Below are 13,534 nucleotides of genomic sequence, written 5' to 3'. Positions count from 1 at the left end.
TTGATATTTGTACTCAATATCGATGTCATGGCCAAAGGTTTTCCCCCGTTTCTCTGAGCATGTAGAGGCGGCTTTTCTCCTTCTTTTCTTGTCTTGCATTGCGGGGGTAAATTAAATGATTCACATAAAACACGTCTGTTGATCACGCTCGGGATTGCAACTAACTTACTTCAGAAGTGATTATTACATTTCATCACCAGGAGAGAAATAAAGGCATCTGTCGGAAAGTAGCTTGCAGTGTCGATAGAAATGAAATAGTTTTACACATTACATATTATGTTTCAGCAAGGCTTTTTAACTCATTCGCTGCATTTAAAAAATGGCTGCCAAAGTTCCAGGATGCCACAAGTTTCCATAGTCTTCCATGTAATTCATAGTGCACGGATCACGCACCATGTGTGTGCACGCTGTTCACAGCTTTCAAACAAAAAAAATCCGCTTGGAAATCCGTTCAGGCATTCATGATATAGCAGCCGTTATGTTTTCTTCAAATGTAAACAAACATGGCTGCCATGTTTGAAAGATGGGGTTGGTATGGGGGTCAAACATGCAATTTCGCGATCATGCCTAGTAGATAGAAGGAAGTCAAAAAAGAAAAAGAAAAAAAACTCTAAAAAATAATCTTCTAAAGCTGCACTCACCTGTGTCTCACAGAGAGGCACTTTTGGTATTTGCATGTTTGCGCGCGCGCGCACACACATACACACACAAGCACACACGCACACACACACACACACACACACACACACACACACACACACACACACACACACACACACACACACATATGCATACACACATCATCTTATATTTGGAAGTTGAAGACCCAGCAGTGTCCTCCTCAAGAGGTTAATTAGTGTTTGGCTGAAGGCTTGTGCCACTCTGAATGCACTCAGTCTACTGTAGTGTGTGTGTGTGTGTTGCATAGTGTGACTGTTTTTTTCTTTTTACCAGTACAAGGAGGGGCTCATCAGGAACCCAACTGCGTCACTGGGGGACCAGTGACGCATGCAGATGCACATTTCATGTGTCCTCTCTTTGGTCTGCAGCCTCTCTTATCTCTTGCTACTGTACATTTTTGCAAGTTCTAGGATTCTGTCAAGAGTTTACTTACTGAGTGCCCTACTTTTCCTCTATGCACCTTTTCTTCTAACTCCTCCATGCAGTTCACTTATTATTTCCATTTATTTGGTTTATAAATAAAGATAAAATCTATTACCCGATACTCACACTGATGTGTTCCTTCAACTCGATCTGAAGCCGGTGGGACGAACGGTTCTCGAGATACGCGGATTACATACACACAGACAGACAGGCACGCACGCACGCACGCAGGAGACTTCTCGCATTTATAGATAGATAAGATCATTTTGCAGTTTACAATTGGGTATTTGTGGTTTTCCACAGCGTTATCAGCCTGATTTTTAAACAAATGAATATTGCAGTGTCCGTTCATTGGATAAATCCAACAGGATAAAGATAGGGTTAATACCAACCTGTCGCTACTAGTGGTGCATGTCAGCTCAATGCTGTGGTAGAAAAAATAGAATATACAGTTGCACAAGGGAGTCTTACTGGTATCTATAAATGTGTGTGTGTGTGTGTGTGTGTGTGTGTGTGTGTGTGTGTGTGTGTGTGTGTGTGTGTGTGTGTGTGTGTGTGTGTGTGTGTGTGTGTGTGTGTGTGTGTGTGTGTGTGTGTGTGTGTGTGTGTGTGTGTGTGTGTGTGTGTGTGTGTGTGTGTGTGTGTGTGTGTGTGTGTGTGGTCTTGTGCATAACCTGAGCACCATCCAACTGATTGACTTCAACTGCCAAGGATCAGAGGGTGTGTTGTGCCAAGCGGTGAAAATCCCCAAATCTCTCTTTAACTAACCACTGGCAGCTATTTTTACTTTTTCCCTACCTTTTCAAGTAGTCACAGTATATCGGACAAGGACACGCTTTCTGTGCTTCTGCAAAAAAACGGCTTGTTTGGGCCATGCAAAAATTGCCGATTGAAAATGTGCTGTTTTTAAAAACACCAAGCGAAAACCAAGAAGCAGAGAAAGACGATTCTGTGAATAAATTAAACAGGAAACGGATGAAGATCCAGTTTTTCAACGATGTTTTTATGTCTTTCTGTTTCTGGTGATTCCCACCAGATGGTCGCTAACTAGTGAAAAATGTAAGAAAAATCTATCTGTCTGTCCGTCTGGGTCCCTTTCATGCCCATGTGTGGAAATCCCTAATTTCATCAATATGTCGTCATAGTACTGTGCTAAGAACTCCTAGCAGATATTGCATAACTGGAGGGGCATGCGTTCCCAACGCTCGTTTCTTTATATTATTTCGTTATTTTTAAATGTTAGTTAATCGGTTCTAAACAGTTAGTGGTGATTTTGTGTACAATACACTGTTACATGTATCCACATCCCTAATAAGTAATGCCTGGATATATTCCTTTTTTGTTTGGAATTTGTATTTGTGCTAATGCTAACTTACCTCATTATTGATCTTACTCATTTTTAATTTTTACTTGTGTTCCCCTCTCTCTTTTTGATCTCTCTGCCCTCCCAACGGACATAGGCTGCAGCTCAAATGCAGTTTTATATTGTTCCTGATCATAATCTTAAAGTGTCAGTGTCCTTTGAAGAGATGGGGCACAGATACATTTTTTTTTTTTTTTAAATTCTGTTTTTATTTGGATCATCATCATCATTATTACATTCACAAATCTTCAATATTTCAACAAAATAAAAAACAAACTCTGATGACCAATTTTCAACAGTAACAAATGAATGAAAAAGAAAGGAAAAGAAAAGAAAAAGAGCAGCAGCAGGGCAGTTACATTACGGGAAACGCTTTCACTTTTTCACTTATTACAAGAACAGTTACATGCGTGAGAAAAAGGTATAAGGTCTAGGCAAATTTACAAGAGGACAAACATTAAATTTTTAGCACCAACATCCGCATTATCAGACCAGTCAGCCAAAGTCAGATCGAAACTGTCTCACATATCCAGTCCACTTGTCCCAAATCCACAGGAATTTCTCCTCTTGGTCCCTTATTAAGTAAGTCAATTTTTCCATTTTATATATGTCATGGACCACCTCAATCCAGTCATCCACAGTAGGTTGCTGTGGTTGCATCCACTTTCTTGTGATAGCCTTTTTGCTCGCTACTAAAAGGATCAAGAGCAATTTCTTGTCATTGCTGTCTAGTTCTTCATAAGGAAGGTTACCCAAATACAATGTGTCGAATTGAAAAGGGATATCAAAACCCAAGACCGCTTCCAGGTGTTTGTGAATATCCTTCCAGTAGGAACTCAAGACTGGACAGTCCCAAAAGACATGGTAATGGTTTGCAATACCTTGCTCACATGATCTCCAACAGTCTGCACCTGTTTCACTATATCTTTTTTGCAAAGGTGTTATGAAGTACCTTATATGGTTTTTCCAATTAAATTCTCTCCATGTCTTTGAACATGATGTTTCCCATATTACTGTGCACGTTTTCTCCCATTCTTCCATGGTCATGGTAAAATTACCTTCATCCCGCCATTTATCCATAACATATGCTGTACCTTCGATGTCATTCTGTTGGAGACCATTATATAATCCGGAAATTATCCTACTACAGTTTGGCTTATCAGCAGACAGAAATACCCCCAGAATCCCTGAAGATTCCAGATGCATGGCATCCTTCACCTCCTGGTTAATATAGTGTCTAAGCTGGAAGTATCTATACAGATCACATTTTTCAAGACCATGTTTCTTTTGAACAGATTCAAAGCTCTTGAGTGCCCCCTTGTGTACGAGTGTGTAGTGATATGTTATCCCCCTACCAATCCATATCCTAAATCTATTATCATTTATGTTTGGGAGAAAGTCTGTGTCGTATGCACACCATCTTAGCATTTTAATTCCCTTCCCCAGCCCAAATTTCTTCACCGTTTCTTGCCAAATTTTTAATGATATATTTATCCATGGGTTGTTTTTATCCCTAATTTTATTAATTAGCTTTTCGTCCCCTATTACTGCTGCCAGGGGGACTCCTTGAATCAGTGCCTTTTCAATGTCTTTCCACCTTGCCACATATGATGTGTTGAACCAGTACACAAGAGGTCTCAGTTGAGCTGCACAATAGTAATCATATAGGCATGGAAGGCCTAAACCTCCCTGCTCCCTTTTCAGCTGTAGTGTTTTATATCTAATCCTAGGCCTCTTGCCCTGCCAAATAAATTTAGATATTAATTTATCCCATTCCTTGAACTGGTTCGATGACACCTCCACTGGGAGTGACTGAAATAGGTAAAGCAGTCGCGGTAGGATGTTCATTTTAACAGTATCTATTCTAGCACTCAGGCCCAGAAAGGGTAACAAGCTCCATCGTGCAACGTCCGATTTAACTTGGTCATTTAGTGGTCCATAATTAAGTTCTTTTAATTTTGAGATATCTTTGGGCAGGACAATCCCCAGGTATCGTATCGATTCCGAATCCCATTTCAGGTTATACTTGCCCACTAGACAAGCAGGTGGGTTGTAATTAAAGGAAATAACCTGGGTCTTGTCAACATTGAGCATATAGCCCGAAAGGGCTCCAAATTCCTCTAGCGTCTCCATTAAAATGGGAACTGTCTGTGTGGGCTGGCCTACATATATTAACACATCGTCCGCGAAAAGAGCCAGCTTATGTTCACCATCTGCCATGTTTATTCCCTTAATGTTTTGATTTTGTCTGATCATTTGGCTTAGTGGTTCAATGAACGCGGCGAAGAGCCCGCAGGAGACGCAGTCTCCCTGTCTGACTCCTCTCTCCAATTTAAAGGGTTCTGATAAATCACCATTTATTTTAATTCTAGCAGTCGGGTTTTTATATAGTGACTGGAGTATTCCAATAAAGGACTCATGGAATCCAAACCTCTCTAGTACCTTAAACAGGAAGCACCAGTACACTGAATCATAAGCTTTTCGAGCATCACAACTTATCAATGCCGCCTCCTCCCCACTCTGTGTAATATGGTTTACAATATGTAAAGATCTTTTAATATTGTCTTGTGTCTGGCGTTGTCTGATGAACCCAGCTTGGTCATAATTTATTAATAACGGCCATAAGGAGTCAAGTCTCTGAGTCAGGATAGATGTAAATAGTTTGTAATCCAAATTTAGTATACTAATCGGCCGGTAGCTGCCACATTCTGCTCTGTCCTTCCCTTCCTTCGGAATAACTGTTATTACTGCATCTTTCCAGGATGGTGGTGTTTCACCAGTCCGCATTACCCAGTTAAAAGTTCTCATAAGTATTGGGGCCAGGGTGTCCTTCAGACCCTTAAAGTACTCGGCCGAGAACCCATCTGGTCCTGGGGCTTTTCCTGTTTTCAATCTGGAAATAGCAGACTCAACTTCCTCAATTGTTATTTTGGCTAGTAGTGCTTTGTTTTGGCCTTCTGTTACCGAGGGTAGGTCGAGAGATGAAAGAAGCGCTTCAATTTTGAGCTCATCAACATCTTTTGGCTGGGAGTATAGTTTCTTATAATATGTATTAAAACTTTCCTTAATTTTCTCTAGGCTGCTCTCCATTTTCCCCGTTTCAGGGTTCTTGATCCTATGGATGGTATTGTCGGCCTGTTGCTTTCTCAGTCTGTAGGCTAGAAGACGCATTGACTTCCCTCCCACCTCATAATACCGTTGTCTAGTGAATAATAGTGACTTTTTTATTTCTTGTGTTCCTAATTCATCTAGCTCATTTTTCACTTCCCCCATCTCACGCTTCACCCCGGGGTCCAGGCTATTTGCATGTTCTCTTTGTAGATGTTTAAGTTTAATTTCCAGATCCTGTATTTTTTGTTTCCGTAGTTTCTTTGTTAGGGAAGTCAGGGCAATTATTTGGCCCCTAGTTACAGCCTTAAGACTATCCCAAAGTATAGCTGGAGTTACCTCACCATTATCATTCAGTTCAAGAAATGATTCAATATCTTTTTTCATATTTTCCCTAGTCACAGGACTGTTCATAATGCTTGAATTAAGTCTCCAGAGAGTAGATATTGGTTTTCCAGTTATATTCAATGTCATATAAATAGGGCTATGATCTGATAATGCTATTGGGCCTATAGTACAATTTTTTATTCTATGGAGGTCCCTATTAAACATAAGAAAGTAGTCCAGCCTGGCATATATAGAGTGAGGGGCGCTGAAGTAAGTATAATCCCGACTAGTTGGGTACATTTCCCTCCAGACATCTGTAATACCTACTTCCTGCATTATCCAAGTAATTTTTCTAGCAATAGGTTTAGGCACTGGGTCGCCCCCAGAAGCATCCAGATGTGGTTGCAGCCTCTGGTTGAAATCCCCAGCACTAATCAGAATACCCTGGGTTTTTGTCACCATTAAATCAAATATCTGTTTATAAAAGGACCATTCACTTCCCGGGGGGGCATATATATTCAACAGAGTCATTAAAACACCCTCTATTCTACCTATTATCATCACGAACCTGCCCTCCTTGTCTTTTACCTCTGATATGTGTTCATAGTTTACCGTACGAGAGATCAATATTGCCACCCCTCTCCTATGACCAGATTTATAAGACGATGAAAAAATATATTTAAATCCTCCCTTTACCAATTTGGTATGTTCTATTTCGTTAAGGTGTGTCTCTTGTAGATATGCTATTTGTACCTTATCTTTTCTTAATTTTGACAACACCCTTCCTCTCTTAACCGGACTACCTAGACCATTAACGTTAAATGATACACATCTTATGTCTTGCATTTAGGTTATACCCTGCATGTACATTACTTTGTTATAAAACATCCCCTTTGCTGCCCTGCAAAACTGCAAATAAAAAGAAAACAAAACCATACAAACACTCGAATCAAAAACACACAATAACACACATTCAGACTCCAAGGTAGAGGTCTCAACTATAACCCTACGCCAGCCTAAAGAATGTAAGCCCCCCTCTCTAAGCCAACTGAGGGAGGCCTTAGAGTTAACAACATAGTCAGATCCCATTTAGGAAAATACCCGATCCTCTAATTGTCTTTGAAATGTATTCGCCTTGGTACTTTGGTTATATCTATTATAATATTTACTATTCTATTCCCATCAGAATCGGAAATAAAAAACAGAGAACAAAACAGCATTTATCCTGTTCCCATACACAACTCAGTCAAATTTGGACAGGGCACTAGCCCTCTCATCATCTCACCCAACTGACATTAATTACCACCGTTGGCATCTGCTCCGTTCACCCGCTCGCCGCCGTCCACCTGCTCGCCGTCGTCCACCTGTACGCCGACCACCCGCTCGCCGTCCTGCTGTTCGCCGTCCTCATCCTCTCCCCCCAGGGGTTCTCTGGATGGTGGTGGAGTAACCCTTCTGAAGGTCTGCAGCTTCTCCTTGTAGCACGCTCTGGGTCTCGGTCGTGGTGGTCTCCTCTCCCTGCGCCGGGTGCTTTTCTGCCACGTCAGTTGTCGAATCCTCTCCATCATTGTCTCCGGGGCTTGAATCACAGTGACGGGGAAGCCTCTCTTCGCCATGTCATGCGTCGCCTCCACCGCCGTGTCGTATATCTTGGTCCCCTCCGCGTACTCCACCTTCAATCGGGCTGGGTGGAGGGTTTTAAACGCTATTTTTTTATCACGCAGTATTGTGCGTGCCTCCTGATACTCACGGCGTTTGTGGAGAATGCGAGCGGGGTAGTCATTGTCCAGTGTTATTTGTTGGTCCCGCCACACAAACCTTTTCTTCTGCCATGCCACTCGGAGCACCATATCCTTTGTTTTGAAGCTAAGGAATTTAGCCACGATCGATCTTGGCTGCGCATCAGCCGGTGGTTTGGGCCCGAGCGAGCGATGTGATCTCTGTATGTGTAGTGGCTCGTCTGGCAGCCCCAGCCCTTCTTTCAGTAGTTGTTCCACAAAATCATTCATTGTAGAACCATCTTCTAAGCCTTCAACCACTCCATACACTCGGATGTTTTCCCGCATCGAGCGTGCCTGTTGGTCAGTGATGCTAGCATCAAACTGGGCTAGCAACTTTAGCATTTCTGACGTGACGTCCTCTGTTGTTTGTATTCTCTCCTCCGTCGTTGTAATTCTTTCCTCCGCCTCCGTCATTCTTGCGTTCGTTTTCTTTAGTTCCTCCTTGATGTCACCGAGTTGCTGCCTGTTATCACGCCTGAATTCCCTCAGTTCTTTAAGAATAGCATCTGTTTTGTCCTCCGGCCAGGCCAGGGCTGTCGCGCCGCCATCTTGGCTCACATCATGGTATTCAGGAGAAATGCTGCGACTCCTCGCGTCGTTATCCTGTTTATCCTGATTCTTGCTGGATTTTCTGGTGTTTAACCTAGTCTCAGGCATTTCAGCCCCTCTCGCGTTCTCTTAGATGTACTTTGGTTACTAATTTCGCTGTTTATAGGGCTTTCTGTCGATATTTTTTCGGGAGCGTCTTAACTATGCTGCCATCCTGCTGGTGTCTAAACCGGAAGCCCCACAGATACATTTTAACCCAAGAAACAAAACAAAAAACACAATCTTTGACAGTTCTTAGACTTCAGTACGCAAAGATAGTATATACTGCTGAAATCCCCCTGTCCGTGGAAGCGCATCAAATCCTTCCCCAAAAACCTTATAACCTCCCCTTCCCGTCTCTGTCTTCTAGTTCTCTTGCTATCTCAAGAGGAGAAATGAAAAAGAATACTAAACAAAAAGAACTCTTGGTCAGGGCTGTTGACCCCAAAAAACCTTGAAATTGAGTCGGTCTGTATGTAGGGAGTACATAACATGACAGCCATGCTTTTTCTCCATCCGCCACTAGGCACACAGATTCTGCTACCTCTGATAAAATGGTGTCCTCGCCTACACACCTGTCCTCGCCTACACCTGGCACGTCGTGCCACCTCAGCGACGTGCTAGGCTGTCCACCTCAAAAGGTCTGCCTACCGATAAGACGAGAGACAGACTGTGGTTGGGATCTCAGTGCTGGAGTATTGAATACTCTATCCATAAATTGGATTTTACGTGAGGTGCCTTAAAATATTAGTGATATTGAAGAGCACAGATAACTTAACACATGTGAAATAATGTATGCGTACTGTACATGTTTATAGTGCAACATTTCCAGCATGTCCAGCCTGTCCCTCTTGGCTTACTGTATGCCTATCATAAATGTCTCTCTCGCTCTCGCTCTCTCGCTCCCTCGCTCGTCTCAGCATTCATCCAGAGAGCTAAGTGTTGACTCAGCTTAATGTTCCCCAGATTTAAATAATGGAGTTTGGTCCCGGAGCTCATAAAAGTAAAGATTTCTCTAAACTCATTTACCTGCTCACTCCTGTCTCAGTGATGCCACAATCACCATCTAACATGGCTCCACAGTCTGCACTGTGTGCATTTAAATTCGATACACACCACAACCTGGTGAATACAGACTTCTTCAGGATGGTTGTGTGGTATCTTCTAGTCTTGCTAAAGATAGAGTTGAGAGAGTCGTGCAACCTTGTTGAATGACTACGGCGGTCTGTTCTTTCAAGCTGTCTGAGTTATGCAATGCTGTAAACTCAAGTGTCATTATTTTGGTGCTTGTTTGTGTGGGTGCTGTGAGTGTGCACATGCATACTGTATGCGAGTGAGCGTTGGTGTTCATATGGGGGTACATGATGGTTGTGACAATTGGTTGTACTACAGTATAGGAATTTTATATTTTTGCTGAACACAAGCAGTGAGTGTGTCCTGATCAAAAAAGGTAAAGAGTGTACTGTATGTATACACACACACACACACACACACACACACACACACACACACACACACACACACACACTATATCGTTGCTGTCAACAAGCAGAAAGGTATTTCTCCATATTTCTTTTTACGCTTTTTCGTAAACTAATGCCATACAGGAGTGTCGCACAAAAGTTGTGAAAATAGCAGAGGTAATATGATTAAAAAAGGAACGGACAGGTTTCCACCCGACAACACACACACACACACACACACACACACACACACACACACACACACACACACACACACACACACACACACATCCATTTATTTTTTCCTGTTATAAAAATCTATTGCATAATAACAAGAGAATTGGACGTCCAAAAATAAACCATCTTTGTCTTGCCCCCGCCGTCTGTCTCACAATCCCCCTCTCTCTCCTTTCCACACGAAACCAGCACACATTTTGACACAATGCCATTGTGAGACAATCGTGACTACCCCTCATGTCTGAATATAGCCACATACTTTTCTCAGAATTCGTTTTCTGAATCACATACCGGTACTTCTATAAAGAGTACTTCCCTCAGTCTTGGGATGCCAACCCAGGTTCAGAATGACTCCAGTTGCATAATGTAGTAGCTACCAAGGTATCCATCCGTCTATGTATCTGTCCATCCATCCACCCACCACCCATGCGTATGTGTGTTTGTCTATCCATCTGTGTATCCATCCAACCATTCATCCATCTCTACATCTGTCATCCATCCTTCCAGCCATAATGTGTCTTTCAGTTCTAGACAGAATATTACACACATTGAGATGAAAGGCCTAGACGAGCTGAGTGTTATATCCGGGGACTGCCCCATAGGTCGAACTCCCGTTGGGTTGAACAGCGTCGGCAGGTTAGATAATCACCCGCGATCGTCGGCGGGTTAGATAATCACCCGCGTCACGGGTTACTGAGCTTAGGTTTAGGGTTAGGGTTAGGTTTAGGCATAGTTTTACTGAGGTTAGGGTTAAGGTTAGGTTTTGGTGGTCGACCTAATGACATGTTACCAAATATCCTTTGGCAGACACACACACCCACACACACCCACACACACACACCCCCACACACACACACACACACACACACACACACACACACACACACACACACACACACAGTATTGAGCAGCCTCACAGTGGTGGAAGAAGTACTCTCACAATTATTTTACTTTTACAAGTAAAAGTCCTGTATTCACAATTTTGCTTGTGTAAAAGTACAAAGATTTTGGCATCAAAGTATATATAAAAGCTGAGCTTAGTCCATTTTTGAATAGACAAAATTGTAATACCTGTAATCTAAATCTACAAAGTTGTTTTAACTAAAGTTTTCAAATAATTGTAGTGGAGTAAAAAGTCCAACATTTGCCTTTGACATGTAGTGTAGTAGACGTGTAAAGTATTGAAAAATTGACATACTCGAGTGAAGTACAGTACACAAGTACCTCAAAACTGTGCTTAAGTACAGTACTTGAGTAAATTTACTTTCCACCACCGGTAATAAGCATTCACCCAGGGACGTGCTGGCCATTGGGAAAAGTGGGACAACTCCCGAACGGCCGGTTCATTCCCGGCCGGTCCGGGCCGGCCATTAGGAAAAAATGTAACTGTTTGCACAAAAGTAGTGAAAACAGCAGATCTACCGCGAGGCGTTGTGTGCTTGTAGATCGGCTGTTTTCACTAGTTTAAATCATTTTTAAAATGATAAATACAAAACAAACGGTTTTGGACATACAAGGTTTCCACCCGACAATGACGAAATATAACTCATGTAATTGGCCCACTGGCTTGTCACTTTGTCACAAATCTTTGAGTAGCAGCAGAGCTATAGAGAGAGATCTCTCTCTATAACATGCAATGAGGGCCTCTCCAACTCTTTTTCCCGGGCTGAATCAGGGGCCCAGCATGTCCCTGCATTCACCTGCCAGGAATGGGACTCAACAGCTGCAGCAGAGATTGTTTTGTTGCTTTGAGTTACTGTAGATAATGGTGGCTGTAGGACTCTGAATGTGTGATCACTTGTATCTTGGCACATTATCCATTATAAACTACGAGGCTGTCGCTGGTGGTTGGAGGTTTACAGTTTGATTGTTCTACAGGCACAGACAGCTGCTGACAAGAGTTTTTATATAGTTATAGAGTTATATTTTAAATTATATGTAGTGTTCCACTTCCAACGTGGTTCCTTACTTATTTGTGTCATAACTTCCAATTCCACTTGTTTATTCTGTATCTCTATCATGTATGAGTTCTCTCCCAATTGGATACAATTGGTATCTCGGACTGAAAATGCATATGTTTACTAAAAAGCTGGAGAGACGGGGAGGGCGGCCTCCGTTACTGAACAAACACTCTATAGCTGTATCTCTATCAGAATATAGAGATATTTAACTCTTATTTTAGCCAAAAGATACCACTTACTGGATCTTTAATAATGACTTGTTGATTCACCACATCCCTACAGCATCCACGAGGATGCTGTAGGATGCACGAGTGTGCATGGCATGCACATCAGTGCTCAAGGGGTTGGGGAAATCAACTTATTGCATTTGCTTTTGAAATATATATTACAACTTTTCATAAATTGAAACTATAACTGTAACTATATAGTATAGTATAAAATAAAGAAATCAAATCATTTCCATTTTTATGAAGTAGTGAAATTAATTTGACATTTAATTTATATTTTGTATCTCGAACATTTCAGAGTTTTTTTTTTTAAACTATGTTTATTGATTTTTTTTTTTCATTAATAAACTTATAGGACATGACAAGGAGTATTACATAAAAGCAATAAACAAAACAAATGCAAAAACAAAAACAGCAAAAACACACACACACACAAATAAAATAGAATAAAAAAAATATATAGATCAGGGCAAACAACAGCGTCCACAGAGTGCATAGAGCCACAACAGATTATGTGGTATTTAAATCCATTCGAAGCATTTCCGACACATCAACGTTCCTTAAAGTGGGCGTGACACGGCCAAAACAGCTAATTATGGCTATCAAATTAGCCAATTTTTTTAATGATGTCATGTACCCCCATGTTAAATTACCCAATCAAATTAATTTATTGTAGTTACTGTACTGAAAGTAGTACTTTCTGTACAGTAACTGAATTAAATTAATTTGATTGGGTAATATGACGGGAGGGGGCGGAGTTGAGCGCTGAGTATTATCTAGTGAAACAACCCCAACAGAACTGTGCGAGGAGAAAATGCGACAATTCATAAAACAAATTTTAAAACAAGCAGTTCTAGGGGTAAAAATTTGATATAATCTGCTATAGAATCCCCCCTAACCGCGTACAGGGTACAAGTCTTCTAACAAAAAGTTGTCAGAGATTAGAACGAGGGATCCTCCGCAGCACAGACCACTTTTTAGCAGCCATCTCTGCTAAAAAGTGCTCCAGTGCTTCACCGGAGCTCCGGACCACTTTTTAGCAGCCATCTCTGCAAAAAAGTGCTCCAGTGCTTCACCGGAGCTCCGGAGGACTGAAGTCTGTGGTAGTGTGTGTGTGTGTGTGTGTGTGTGTGTGTGTGTGTGTGTGTGTGCGTGTGCGTGTGGGCGCGTGCACGCGTGCGTGCTTGTACACACACACAATAGCTCTTGAAAATAGCCGTGCGGTGCGGCGCTACCAGCTAACAACAACACATCACGTTGTGCGCGGCACCGCACGACGGACGAAGTATACATTCACTAATAACTGATACGGCCCCGCCTCCTTTTCAGACCGTTTGAAGAAAGACAACGTGACCTACTGTATCATAATGTTAAA

At 41.9% G+C, this 13,534-nt stretch overlaps 1 protein-coding gene across 4 annotated transcripts in view; it reads left to right on the top strand.

Moving 5' to 3' along the window:
• The window catches only part of rptor (regulatory associated protein of MTOR, complex 1), a 218,956-nt gene that overhangs the window by 99,178 nt on the left and 106,244 nt on the right, over positions 1–13,534 (top strand). The window lies entirely within an intron of this gene.

The sequence above is a fragment of the Nannobrachium achirus genome, assembly GCF_963921795.1.
Source record: "Nannobrachium achirus genome assembly, chromosome: 3".
In the NCBI taxonomy this organism is placed as follows: Eukaryota; Metazoa; Chordata; class Actinopteri; order Myctophiformes; family Myctophidae; genus Nannobrachium; species Nannobrachium achirus.
This window is presented reverse-complemented; position numbering and strand designations above follow the sequence as displayed.